Genomic DNA, 12,772 nt, shown 5'->3' on the forward strand with positions numbered 1-12,772 from the left:
ATTAATTCTATGTGATTTCTTTTCTCTTTATTTCCTGCTCAAAAAAAAATTGTATCTGCTTGCTCCCCTACCTTAACTAACACTACTGGAAATGCAGCAAGAGCTACTTAATGCTCTCACTTGTTGTTTTTAGTGTTTTGTTGGAGTTATGGGGGAAGCATTGGTGGGTTAAAAAGTGGCTTAGCTGGCAGCCCACCCACTTCCTTGTGATTTTTCTTCAAAGAAGAGTCTGACAGAGGAAAGTTGTTCTGTTGCAGATTTGCTGAGTTCAAAGCAAGTGCCCTACAGATACAACTTTGTGATTAATCCTCAGAATGGGCACATAAAGCTTATGCTATGCTACTGCTACTAATGTTAATGGAAGTCAGGCAGCTTATTCACAGTGCACTGCTTTAAAGAGTAATAATTTACCCAGAAAAGTCCTGAGGCAAGAGAAGTGATAGTCATTTATTAATTCTTTTGTAAATCCTTTTGTCTATGGCAGTGGCATTGCTTTCTGTCCATTTCTAAGTCATTACATTTTGGTGAGCCCTGGGCCTTTGAGTGGTAAGAGAACAGGATGTCATTTTCCCCATGTCCTTGAGCTCTTCAGTGCAAGAGCTGCTGCATGTACTAGAATTCCAGGCTATATTTACAAAGAAGAGACCAAAACCTCATAAACATATTTTATACCCTCTGCACATGCAGAATTAGTAGCTGTAGAGAATATGACCTTTAGGAAGCCATTGAAAAGCAGAGAAAGCTGTGCCTCTCTGCTTCAATAGAAAGCAGTTCTGTCTGAGCATAGCTGTGACATCCATGAGATAGTTGCTTATAAAAGCATGGGCTTTTTCAGAGGGAAATCAATTGGGGCACCTGATTTTGAGGTATCTAACATTAAGTATGCTTGAAAGGGCCTGATGGCCACTGGGAAGTGCTCAGCATTCCTCAGCAGACTGACTGAGATTGCCAGCATCTGGCTGTGGTTATGTGCAGCATTGCCTCCTAGTATAGGCAATTATTCAGCAAAGCTGTTTCTTTGGCAGATTTGGCTGTATTTGGTATTTCTGGGCTAGTTAGGTCTGAGATTGCTAGAGAAGATGCTGATTTCTCACTGAAGGAAAGAATTTTGGCTAGGAACCAACTAATGGAAAAAAGGCCATGTGCAAAATTAAACCATAGTACTGGATATTTTTTGCTATGTGAGGAAAGCTTCCTCCACACATACAGTGAATGGTGTTCCAAAAGCAAGAAGGACTATAATTCTGAAATCAATTATCATACTGTGTTGATTTCTTAAAGCAATTGAGCTACTTGGGATCCCAAATGACCCTGAAAGCTACAAGTGAATCTTGAGAATTCCATGTTTTGTTCCCAGAGTAGATGGACCAGTCCAAAACATGATGGATGCAAACATTCTGGGCAATTCTGGTGGTGGAACTAGCTTTGGGAAGGTTGTGGCAAATGGCATAAGTCAAAGGATAAGTCAAAGGATCTCCTGGATGCCAGGTTTACCATGATATGCCAGTCAAAATTACAGCTGCAGCTGTCTATTGCATTTCAAAAGCTTGAGTCCTTCAGGAATGCTATTTGAAATAATCATCTTGCAGCATGAGCCTGACTATCAGTCTGGGAGAGTGGGTCATTCATTAGTTAGAATTCCCTTTCTCTCCTGCCTTTCAAAAAATATTTTGAATTTTTTCTTCACCTTTACTGCTTCTATCCCTCCCATCCTTCCCAAATGCATGAATATTTTATTATTTTTAACTTTAAATTATTGAGCTATGCATATCCCTGTTCTTTCTCTATGTGCCTATGGGATCATTTCCCAGCTGATTTTGGTTTTTTTTTTTTGCCTGATTTTGTTTTGGCTTTTTTTTTTTTTTTTTTTTTGTAGCAATGGAGCTGGTGCCAGGTATCTCTGAGATTTTTTTGGTTATTTGCACAATGGTATGTCAGATTGAGGGTTCATTGCCTTTGCTGTGGTGTCTTTAAACACATGGAGATTGAGATTCCTTTGGGGTGAAGGAGATGAGAAGTGGCAAAGGTGACTTCTCAGTGAGCTGAATGGGCAAAGAGTTCAACATAATTCTTGGTACAAACCACTTAAACTACCAGCTGGAGCTGGGCAGACCATGTTCAACCAGAAGCACTTAGACCTTTCTGTATTTGCTTGCTAGAATGCCTCACAGAGGGAGATGGGGACAGCCTGAAGTAATGCATCCAACTCCAGGTTCCTCAGCACAGGAAGGACCCACTGGAGTGAGTCCAGAGGGTCCCAAAGATGATTGAAGACATGGAACACCTTATCTGTGAAGACAGGCTGAGATAGTTGGGGCTGCTCAGCCTGGAGAAGAAAAGGCTTTGCAGAGACCTTATGGCAACTTTCCAGTACTTAAAGGGGCTTATAAGGAAGGTGACAACCTGTTGTGGTGGCACGAAGGAAAAGGGTTTTGAACTACAAGAGTATTAATTTAGAGTAGGTAGAGATGCAAGGAAGATTTTTCCAGTGAGGATGGTAAAACACTGGCAGAGATTTGCCCAGAGATGTGGTGATGCCTCACCCCTGGAAAGCTTCAAGGCTGGGCTGGACAGGGCTCTGAAAAAACTGATAGAGTGGAAGGGGAGTTGGATTAGATGGCCTGCAAAGATAGTTTCAGGCCTCCAGCCCAAGCTGTTCAATGATTCTAAGGAATCTGTTTTGTTGTGGCAGCCTGTGAGGAGACTGGGAGCAACATTTGGTGACAACAGCTGCTGCTGGAGTGTGACTGCTGCTCCAGGTAGCAGCCTGCCTGCTATCACCTCTTAGCCAGAACTCAGTACTTCTGTTGGGCCATGCAATATAATTTTGTCCCCTTTCCCCATTTTCAACCCTGAAGCAGCCTCTTTCAGATCACCACAGTTACTAGCAGAGGTCTGTTCCAAACTGAATAGTAGAAAACTCCAGTTTAGCTACAAATGAAACATGATTATACTGCAGGAAAAGTCTTGTTTATTCAGGCACCATAGACTTGACTGGCTTGAGTTTGCATGGATGTTTTACGTGCCCAGCAAAATGTTTGACAGTGTCATTACCAAGTCACACCATTGTACAAATATGTAATTCTTGAGTTTCATTTTTTTCCTGAGCATGTTAAAGAAATCTGGCATAAGCCAGAATTTTTAGAAAATGATGACTGCTTATTTTCAGAACTCCCTGTAGACCAAACATAGGAAAAACAGCTTGTCTTTCACAAAAAGATTGAGGATTGTAATTATACAAAATAGCATATACTTCAAATGAGTTGAATTTTCAAATTTATACATTTACAAAGTAGTCATATTAATCTGTTGTGTTTTCTCCAAGCCCTAGCATGAACTAGTACTCAATTTTTTTCCTATTGCCAGCTTCTAATCCATAGCAATTAGGGAAACAAATTCCTCTGTAACTCCTGAATAGGATTTAGAAGTTACTATGCAAAAGTCACAGAAGCTAGACTCTAAAATCCTTCCTTTAAGAAGTCATTGTTGATGCTTCCTGTAGGAGACAATATAATTATTAAATTCTCATCCTGTTTCCTGACAGCCCTGTTCCTGTGTTTCCATTGCCATTATCAGCCCACTGTTATCTGGGTATTGGGTGTTTATCCATCAGATATAAGGGTATTTTTCAACTCAAGGAATTCTCTCCTAAGGGACACAGAGTCAACAATTTGCTACTAGAAAAAGTAACAAGGCATTTCTTTTGAACTAATACATGGATGAAACATGTCTGCACACCTCATGCTTGCTCTGTTTCCCTCCTGTCCTCTCTCCATGTCCCTTTCTGCTGTAGGAGGGCCAACAACACCTTGCTAATAACACCTGCAGCACATGGACTGGGGCATTTTTCAGGGGGTTCTGTCAATGCATTTGCCCAACAGGAGCCCCTGATTTCTCTGGGAGGGAACAGGAGCCCTTTGGTCACCTGGGGTCAGCTGTCCTGTCTGTGTGCACCCTCAGCCCAGCCACTGGTGAGCTGTAGTGAGGAATAGAAAAGGAGCTGTTTAAGCACTGCAGTAACTCAAACATCCATGTTATCAATGCTGTTTCCAGCACAACTCTGAAAAAAAAGCACTATAATAACTAATACAGAGAAAATTTACTCAATCCCAAGAAAAATTGGCAGGTTTTGACTTGTGAGGTTTTGTTTTTTGTTTGTTTTATGGCTTGTTTTGTTTTGTTTTTCTTTAACAGCTGAGCTCCTGTGGAAGGTTTGTTCTTCAACAATTTGATTAGCTCTCATTCAAAATCATCTCTTGTGATTTTGCACATGATGCAGGGCCAGCCCCATCCCCTTGCTGTCAGGCTCAGGATGCTGTGGGCAGCAGTTTTTCTGTCTGCACTCCTGCCTGGGGCTGCTCAGGTGCTTCATGTGCTGCTTTGGCAGCTCTCAGACTCTGACTGCACGGCTCTGTCTGTAGAGCTGCAGAAACTTCACCACTGCAGTGTCAGAGCAGGTGGTACAGCTAGCCAGGGTTTGAACTGTAATTTTGGTCAAATTATTTCTTAGTTAGGAAACTTTGTCTGAGTTCATGAATCACAACTTTAGAGGTGTGTTAACTGTAGAGAGCTTTTGAAATGTGCTTGCTGCAAAACCTAGCAATGAGGCTGTCTGCATTATGGAATTAGTTTTGTGATATTTTGATGCCATTTCCTTAACCTTGTGCTAGTTTTATCACAGGGATATCTTTTGTTACATTCTTCTTACAAAAGAGAAGAAAACTAGTTAGTTATTCTAGCCAAATCACAGAATAGAATTCAGACACAGCTGTCACACGGTTCTAGTATCTGAGGAACATCAGCATTATGAGCTGAATGCTATTAGCATATTTATTAACAGTGCATAGAATTTATTTATTGTAATGCACAGATAATTCACTCTTTGTGTTTGCATTACTGTTTTGATGCAGTTAATATAGAAAAAAGCTTGTATTTTTTCAGTTTACATTAAAAATATTGATGATAAAGATTGGGTTAGTTTGCTGTTACTGTGTTGTGTGTCACCTCATACTCCCTCAGGGACAAATTTAAGGTTTCACTTTCTCAACATGCTTTAAGTATGTGGCAAGGTGGATGTTGTCAGCTAGTATTGATTATAGCTGCTGATTCTTGCCAATTTCAAAATATCTGTAGTATAAACATTTGATGTACAATTTAAATCAACTTGTAAATTCTGAATTCAACAAAGCATTTTTCACCTTTATATTTTCAGTAACAAACATACACTCCCTGGTGCAAAGCAAACAGCATGTACTGTGCTTTACAAATGTGCATCACAAACCCAAATTATTTTCATAATCACTGTGGATGCTTTTTACTGCCAGGATTATGACATAATGGCACAAGCTTTGCAAATACCCCTAGTTACAGCTGTGGCTGCTCACAAATAAACCAGACAGTTTTGGGCAGTATCAGAACCAAACTGGGTGAATGTGCTGATGCAGTATGTCTTTGGCAAGCCCTCAGCAGAAGTGAGCCATGCATCTCTGGTTGGGAAAAAGAATCCCCATGTATTTCCTTCTCCAGGACAGAAGCAGCTGCTCTCTTCCTCATGGGACTGCATCCTGCTCTGTCCTAGATCAGCTGAGATATTTGACTGGCAGAGTGATTGCTCAGGATGCAGCACAATTCCCTTAATTGTTGAGCAAGAACATCTTGGTGATGTTATTCACTAAGCTGTACTCTGTTCTTGTCAGGGATGTCTCTCCAGCATGGATGTGACTCTCTTGAAAGCTATGTTGCTGTTTATGACATGCCTTTACCAAGAATCAGAACAAGACAGGTTATCCATCATCCAAAGAGTATAAGAGAAGTTTCTGTGGTGGCTCTAACCTTGTGGTTATTGCTATCTCAAGGGTCTTAACTGGCATTTTAACATATGTAGAGATGCTCTTCTTAGTTAGAAAGCACCATTGGAGAGACCCTGTCCTAGCAATTTCACCTCTTGGGAATGCTGGAAAACAAAGTGTTTGTCAGAGAGGTTGAAAGGTTCTAGATGCTCTCCTGACATCACACATACCTTATATTATTTTGGGACAATATGTATTTGAATCTTTTAAAACACTTCAGTCTCATTTTCTAACCACTTGCTGTTGTCCTATTAGGGCAGATTCAGCCCTCAAGAAAGCAGGAAAATCAGAAAGGCGTTGGTCAATTTTGTGTAATGTCATATCTGCCACATGGAGCTGGAGTCAAGCTCTGTATGGCAGAAGAGGGATGGGGCAGTGCACACACATTTTGTTGGGGGACAGTTGGAATTTTTCTTGCCTGATTCATTATCCTCAAGGAGAAAAGGAATTTATGTGTACTAGTCTTGGCACTGGGGAGCTCCTTAGGTGATTACTGCTAATTTAATTATTGGGGTTTTTGTTAACCCTTTGGTAAATGAAGACAGATCTTGTTTTGCATTAACACTCCATGAAGAATACATAAGCATAAAAACCAACAACTCATAACCAGGGAGTGCCCATGGGGTTTCTTCAGGACATTTAAACAGATTGCTTGCACAAAATATCAAAGGTGCTTTATTTGGAATTAGTTAACTGGCTAGAGATAAATTTAGAAGTGTAGCTCCTTATCCACACATATCAGTTCAATTTTGGAAGTGTGTGTGTAGGCTGAGTGTTCTTAAAAAACAGTCTGGCTGAGGCATTTCTGGTCTATTCAGGCAGAAATTTTTAGTTACAATCTCAGGGGTTCTGGGCACAGCCTGATGTTGCCTCTCTCACAGTGACAAGAGTCTTTAAATGTCTGGAAAAACTCTTCTCCAGTTCCCAGTGATCTCCTTACGTTGCAGTTGTCTACCTTTTCCTATAATAAATAAATATAAATAAATATTCATAAATACTCTGCAGGAGAACTCCTCTTTTTAAATTATTCTTCAGTACTCCCTTTTCATCCTACAAGTATTTTCATATGGCTTCTCACAGGGTAGTGAGAGCAGAACCACGCTGCTATCCAAGAATATTAACTTGGGTTTTTCTGCTCACAGTTCACATTCCATCTTCCAGATGAGGGGTTTGTTTTTCTTAACTGAGCTGACTTAAAGTATTCCATGCAGAATGAGGCTGCCTCTCTTCTTGTGCTTCTGCTGTACCAGATCCTCTTGAGTCCTAAATCCCCTCTGTGGCAGTAATGCCAAGAGCATTCTTGATGTTTGCTCCTCAGTGCTCTGCTCAATACAGGACTGTGTTGCTGTTATTCTCTTGCTTCAAGCAAGAACTCAAAGGCACCAGCTTTTCCCTTCCATCTGGTGTGATTGCCCAAGTGTGGATAATAAGTGCTTCCCCTGCTCCAAGGACTACAGCCTTGTGTTTTCATTCCTGATAGAACCTCTTTGCAGTGACCCATGCTTACTGTCTCCCTTATATCTGTGGCACACACCTGTGTATATAAATGGGACTGAGGGCAGACTCGTGTTGTCTGTAAGTCCCATGTATGCAAGAGGTGAAGATAAACATTTGCTTGTTCTCAATGCTGACTATAAACACTGTTTTGTGCACTGAGAACTGGGGAACTCAATGCAAGTTGATAATCTGAGAATTGGATGGTATCTGTAACTTTGCTCACATGTGTTGACACACTATACAATTTTGGTGTGCCTATTCAAGTTGTAGTGTCCTTAATGGGGCATCTTCAGATTGACATAGAAATGCTGTTGGTGAGAACACATCAGAGCTTCACCCTGTGCTCAGACAGGAAGAACAAGTGCCTCAGTGTGCAGAGACAGGCACTCTCCCTGCTCCCTCTGTGAGCTTCACAACAGTTTCACACAGCTACCTATGCAGCTGGCACTTGCAGCAGTCTGAGAAGAGAGGCCAAGAGCTGAATCAATCAGGAAACTGCTGGTCTCAGTCTGGCAGGTAAACTCCCTCCTGGTCACAGCTGAGATGAGTTCTTGTTCATTTTAACTTGCAAGCTGCCACCCTGGGTGCTCTTTCTGCTGTGTAAATAAACTGGGGCTTTCAGTACAGCAAATTTTCACCCATGCTAAACTATACAACAACAGTTCCTTGGCAATGTTTTCATCATCATCCTGTACTTTTGCAAGTAATTACACTGCTGGGAGAGGTTATCTGGATTCCACTGGCTTGAGAAAGGGGCAGAGTTTTAATAGGGAAGGGAATATGCTTGGGATAACTTTGCTTGAGCTAAACCCCAGCACCTGGGCTCTGAAGAGGGTTCCTGAGCCTTTGCTTGAAATGTAAAGAGCAGGCTTGAGCTGAATTCTTGTATGATGCTGCAGCTTTAGCCCTCTCATTAGCACGTCTCAGGAGGGAAAAGTGACTTTACACAGTGTTTTTTAGCAAGCTGAGAAAGAGGATTGGTAATAAAACTGTACCATCAGAGTGGCAGGTATGAGGCACCTACCATGTGTGGGCATGTTAAAAATGTTCCACGACAAGCAGATTTAACAGGCAAGGGCATGCCTATGCCATGCACATTGGATTTGGATCATGGGTACTTGGGTGTAAGATCCTGGAATGGCTGCACTTTTTGAGGCTTTTAAATTACGAGTCAGCAGTACTGGAAGGACTACTTAGGGAATAAAACTGTGATGCCATGAAGGGCACAATCTTTTTACTTGTTTTCAGCTAGAAAGTGTCTCATCTGAAAATTTTGGGCAGGTGCTCTGCTGTTGAAAAAGTCTTGCTCATGGAATTACTTTAAAAGATGAAATTATGTGCCTCATTCAAGCCTCTTCATTGCAAACTGTTTCTGGGCCTTTATAATGACAGGAGAGATCTTTCTGGCTGTTCACCAGTCTTCAAAAGCTGACAGCTCACCAAGGAGGGGAGGAGAGCAGCACAGTGTGGTCTTGTGCTGCTCTTTAAACCCTGCCTCACTCCCTGCCAGCTTGCTGAAGTTGTCTCACAAGAAGGCAGAAAGGTCTTGCATTTTGTCATGGTGCAGATGAAGGTGTTTGTTACTGACATGATCTTCGTAGAGAAGGTGCCTCCAGTTTTGACACACAATGCTCTTTGAAGGAGAGTATCAGTTTCTGGTGTGTTACCATTTCCCTTGTAATTTCTTCATTATGAATATTTCTTTTCAGATAGGTTTGTTGTTTTTTTTTAACACAGAACTGCCTTCTATGTTTCCGTGCTTTTTTTCTGTGATTTCACAACCAAGCCAAGTTTGTATTTATTGACTGTCAATATATGTATCTAAAAGAGACAGAAGGTGAGTGTGGAATGCTGGATGAGCAGGGTGGTAGTTTTGTTGTGAGGACTGATGGAAGTCAATATCTTCTAATGAAGGTTGTCAACTGCAGAGGATGCTACTAATGCTTAAGAATTCTTATGGAGAAACTTGGGTTCCCAGATGACCATACTGTTTCTTCTGCTTGTTAAAGGTGTGTGCACCAGAAAGAGCAGTAGGACAGCTCTGGAATTTGTGAAGGGCAGAAGCCTGGTGCCTCTATATTCATAGGGGAAATTGAGCCTCCAGGTAAATCAGGTCAAAAATTAATGAAAAGCCTCTACAGTGTGATGCCTCTTTAAAGATTTGACATGCAAATATAGTTCACAGGAGGGAGATGCCCATAACACAATTAAGCAGAGCAAATCTTTGCTAGCAGCTGAGCACAGAAAGCTGGCACTACTGAATCTGCACAAATTCCAGTGCATTCTTGGCTGAGATGTGTGTGTGGGAAAGTGTTTGCTTCAATGGCTATTTTTGACCTATTTTGTGAATAAATAGGATTTGTGCTTCTAGAGCTTGCAATCTAGCAACTTCCAGAAGCACTACATTAGCAAGGAGATGAAAATAATTATTAATAAATATATTTCAATAGAAAACTTCTCCTGTCCTGGCTTTCTAAATTCCGTATTTAAGCTGATTTTGTGTGAAATGCACCTCTAAGATCACCTCTTTTTAAACAAACCCTTATTATTCATAAAAAATCTGATACCAGGGCTTTGTTCCTCAGTTCCACACAGGTTGTTAATGATAAGACAGGGGATGAAAGAGCTGTAAAGAGGGAATCTGTAGACGGAAAAGTACCCGTGGAAAGAGCAGCAGTGTTCTCTACCTGCTTAGATTTCCTATTGAATTTATTTAAAATACAGTCCAGCTGCAAAATCCTTTCAATCAAACCTTTGTTCTGAAATACAAGGTGGGTGTTTTTTGCAGGAAGATATGAAGGAAAGTTATCAAAAATAGATTAGCTCATAGTTGCTTTGATGTGCAAGGCAGAATTCAGTTTATTCATTTTTGTGTTAGTGTAGTAGAACAGAATTTGTTTGCATGAATAAAACAAGTGGGTAGTATAAAATCATGTACGAGAGAAAGCATGAACTGGAGCTGCTTGTTTAAATGAATCAAGTTATGACTGCTCCAGCTATGAATAATAAGAGTGATTGGAGAACATTTTTTCATTAAAAGTACTGGCAAAAAAAAAAAAAAAAAAGCTGGTTGGCGTTTCCCAGAAATACTTTTATAGTATTCAGGCAAAACTCTTTTGTATCTTGCTCTTTTATAATTACAGATTCTCAAAACCTCCTCAACTTCAGATAAATACTGAAAAGTCTTCAGCAATTTCTTCTCCAACAAAAACTTTTTTTCCTCAAGGAAAGAGAATGTTTTCCACTTCTTTTTGTCAAAAATCTAATTATCTCTTTTAAAAGATGTTTCAACAGAAATTATTTTATTATTTCTGAGTAATGTGGAGTTAAAAGTTTCCCCACTTGAAAACATAACTTTTTTTTACATACTTTCCAGCAAGCTATAATAGAATTTATAAACAATGAGATGCTCTAAAGAGCTGGCAGGGGCTGCACAGATTTTGTTTCAGATTTATTTTGGTACCTTCTACTGGGATTTTGTTCTGAGGAGGCCAAGATAATACAGCCCTGTCCTGCATTCAGAGTGCTGTGTTTATTGTATGGTGGGGCACAGTGTGGGATCCCCTGAGCAGCACAAATTCCATTCATGACACGTGGTAAAGCACAGTAAAAGCCCAGTGGAAGTTTCCCTTGCACCTGGGGCAGCAGAGGTGCCTCCCTGAGGCACCTGCCAGCACTGAGGAGCTCCCAAACAATGGGAGCTGAGCAAATCTGTCCCCTGCTGCCTCCACCACCTCTGTGTGATGCTCCAGTGTTTCTATTTCTGAGTTTAATGGGGAGTTTCAGCTTCTCCCTAGCCCTGGGATGGATTTACCCTTAAGCCTTCTTCTCCAATTAGGCTGTTTCTAGATTGCCATATATCAGGCCTGTCAGAGCCTTTAAATCCCTCTTCTAGGTCACCTTCTTGCCTTTCCCCAGGGGAGTATAGCAAACCATACCTCCCACTGAGCTTTCCTACACATATGCTAATGAGATGCTATTAGTGCCACCTTCTTCCCCAGAGAGCAGGATGAAATAATGATTTTGGGAAATAGGCATTTCTGGCTTCTTCCCTGGCTCTGACTTCCCTCTTCCAGTGGTTTTTACCAGCTCAGCTGCTATTTCTGGGTGTCTGTAATGCTGAAATTGAAATGATAACACTTCCCTACCTGACAGGCTGGAGGCGAGAAGTGGTTGTAAGGATTAGTTACCTAAAGGCTGTAGCATGCCAAACGTTATTAATAATGCAAAGCAAGCAAAGTTCTGAAAGAGAAATGAAATTCTTGCTTTTTGCTTCAAAGGAGAGGTTTACCAGAACACAGTAAAGAACCTGATTTCCAGTCAGGTGGATTAGCTGATGTCTTATGGTATTACAGATGTACATGAAATAGTGGGAGAGTGGCAGCCTTGAAGTGTCTCCCACATCTGGGTCACTCTGCAGTGTTCAGCACATTACTGAATGAGAGGAGGTGACTCCTGCCAAAAGGGCCCTAGGTTGTTTTCTTCATTTGCTCAGATAATTGCATACATCTTTCATTTTTAAGAGTATCTCCTAGAAGGGCCAGTAGAAGCATGAGAGGGGAAAAGACTTGTACTTGTGTGCAGTGTAGGGGTAAAGCAGAGATAAGAGGAGGGAAGGACAGCAAAGGACAGACAAGGAGCAGTGACTATGGAGAGTGAGATAGAGGGGAAAGGACAGTGCAAAAAAAGAGAAGGAAGGACAGATTTGGTAGCACAAGCTAAAAATAATCAGTGAAGGGAGTGAAAATTGGTTGCAAAGGATGGAGTGTCAAAGTGCAGGAGACAGCAAGGAAGAGTGAGTCAGGGAATAAAGAGGAGAGGAAGAAAATGCGTTTATTATCTCTTTTTATCTGACAGTGCTGAAAGTGGTGTAAAACAGCAATTACCCTGCTTCATGCAAGTCTCTGCTTAAAAAGTGGTAAGGAAATGAATGTGATTTCTGATGAGACACAATCCTCTGCTCTGCTAGGCTTGTGTGCTGGAGCAGTTCCTGCTTCTCTGCTGGTTCTCCTCTCACAGCTCAGCTGCTAGCATGCCCATCACCTCCCTGCTAACATCATGCAATGATTAGAAGGGGTCTTATCCATGCCAAAAAAGGGCAGCACAGCAAGCACTGGAAGTGCTCAAAGGAAGCACCTGGGAGAGGGTTGCCTGATTAATTATTTCTATTTATTTAAAAAACCCCCAAACCTACATGCTGCATATGACATCTCTGTTTAGGCAACATCTGGCAGCATAAGGGATTGGGTTTGTGCCTCTGAGCTATTTCCTTCAGCACTGACACCTGTGAACCTTGGGGGATTTCTGTGGACAAAACCTCGTTTTGCTGTGCTGCAGCCCCTCTCCTGTCAGGCTCATTAACACCCTGCAAGAGGTGCCATGCACTGCCACGTCCCTGCTGGAGCTGTTGCAGCCATCTGTGCTCC

The 12,772-nt window shown here is 41.4% G+C and overlaps 1 protein-coding gene across 3 annotated transcripts in view; it reads left to right on the top strand.

Moving 5' to 3' along the window:
• Window positions 1-12,772, top strand: part of TMEM178B (transmembrane protein 178B) — a 208,234-nt gene that overhangs the window by 73,451 nt on the left and 122,011 nt on the right. The window lies entirely within an intron of this gene.

This window comes from Erithacus rubecula, assembly GCF_903797595.1.
Source record: "Erithacus rubecula genome assembly, chromosome: 4".
NCBI lineage: Eukaryota > Metazoa > Chordata > Aves > Passeriformes > Muscicapidae > Erithacus > Erithacus rubecula.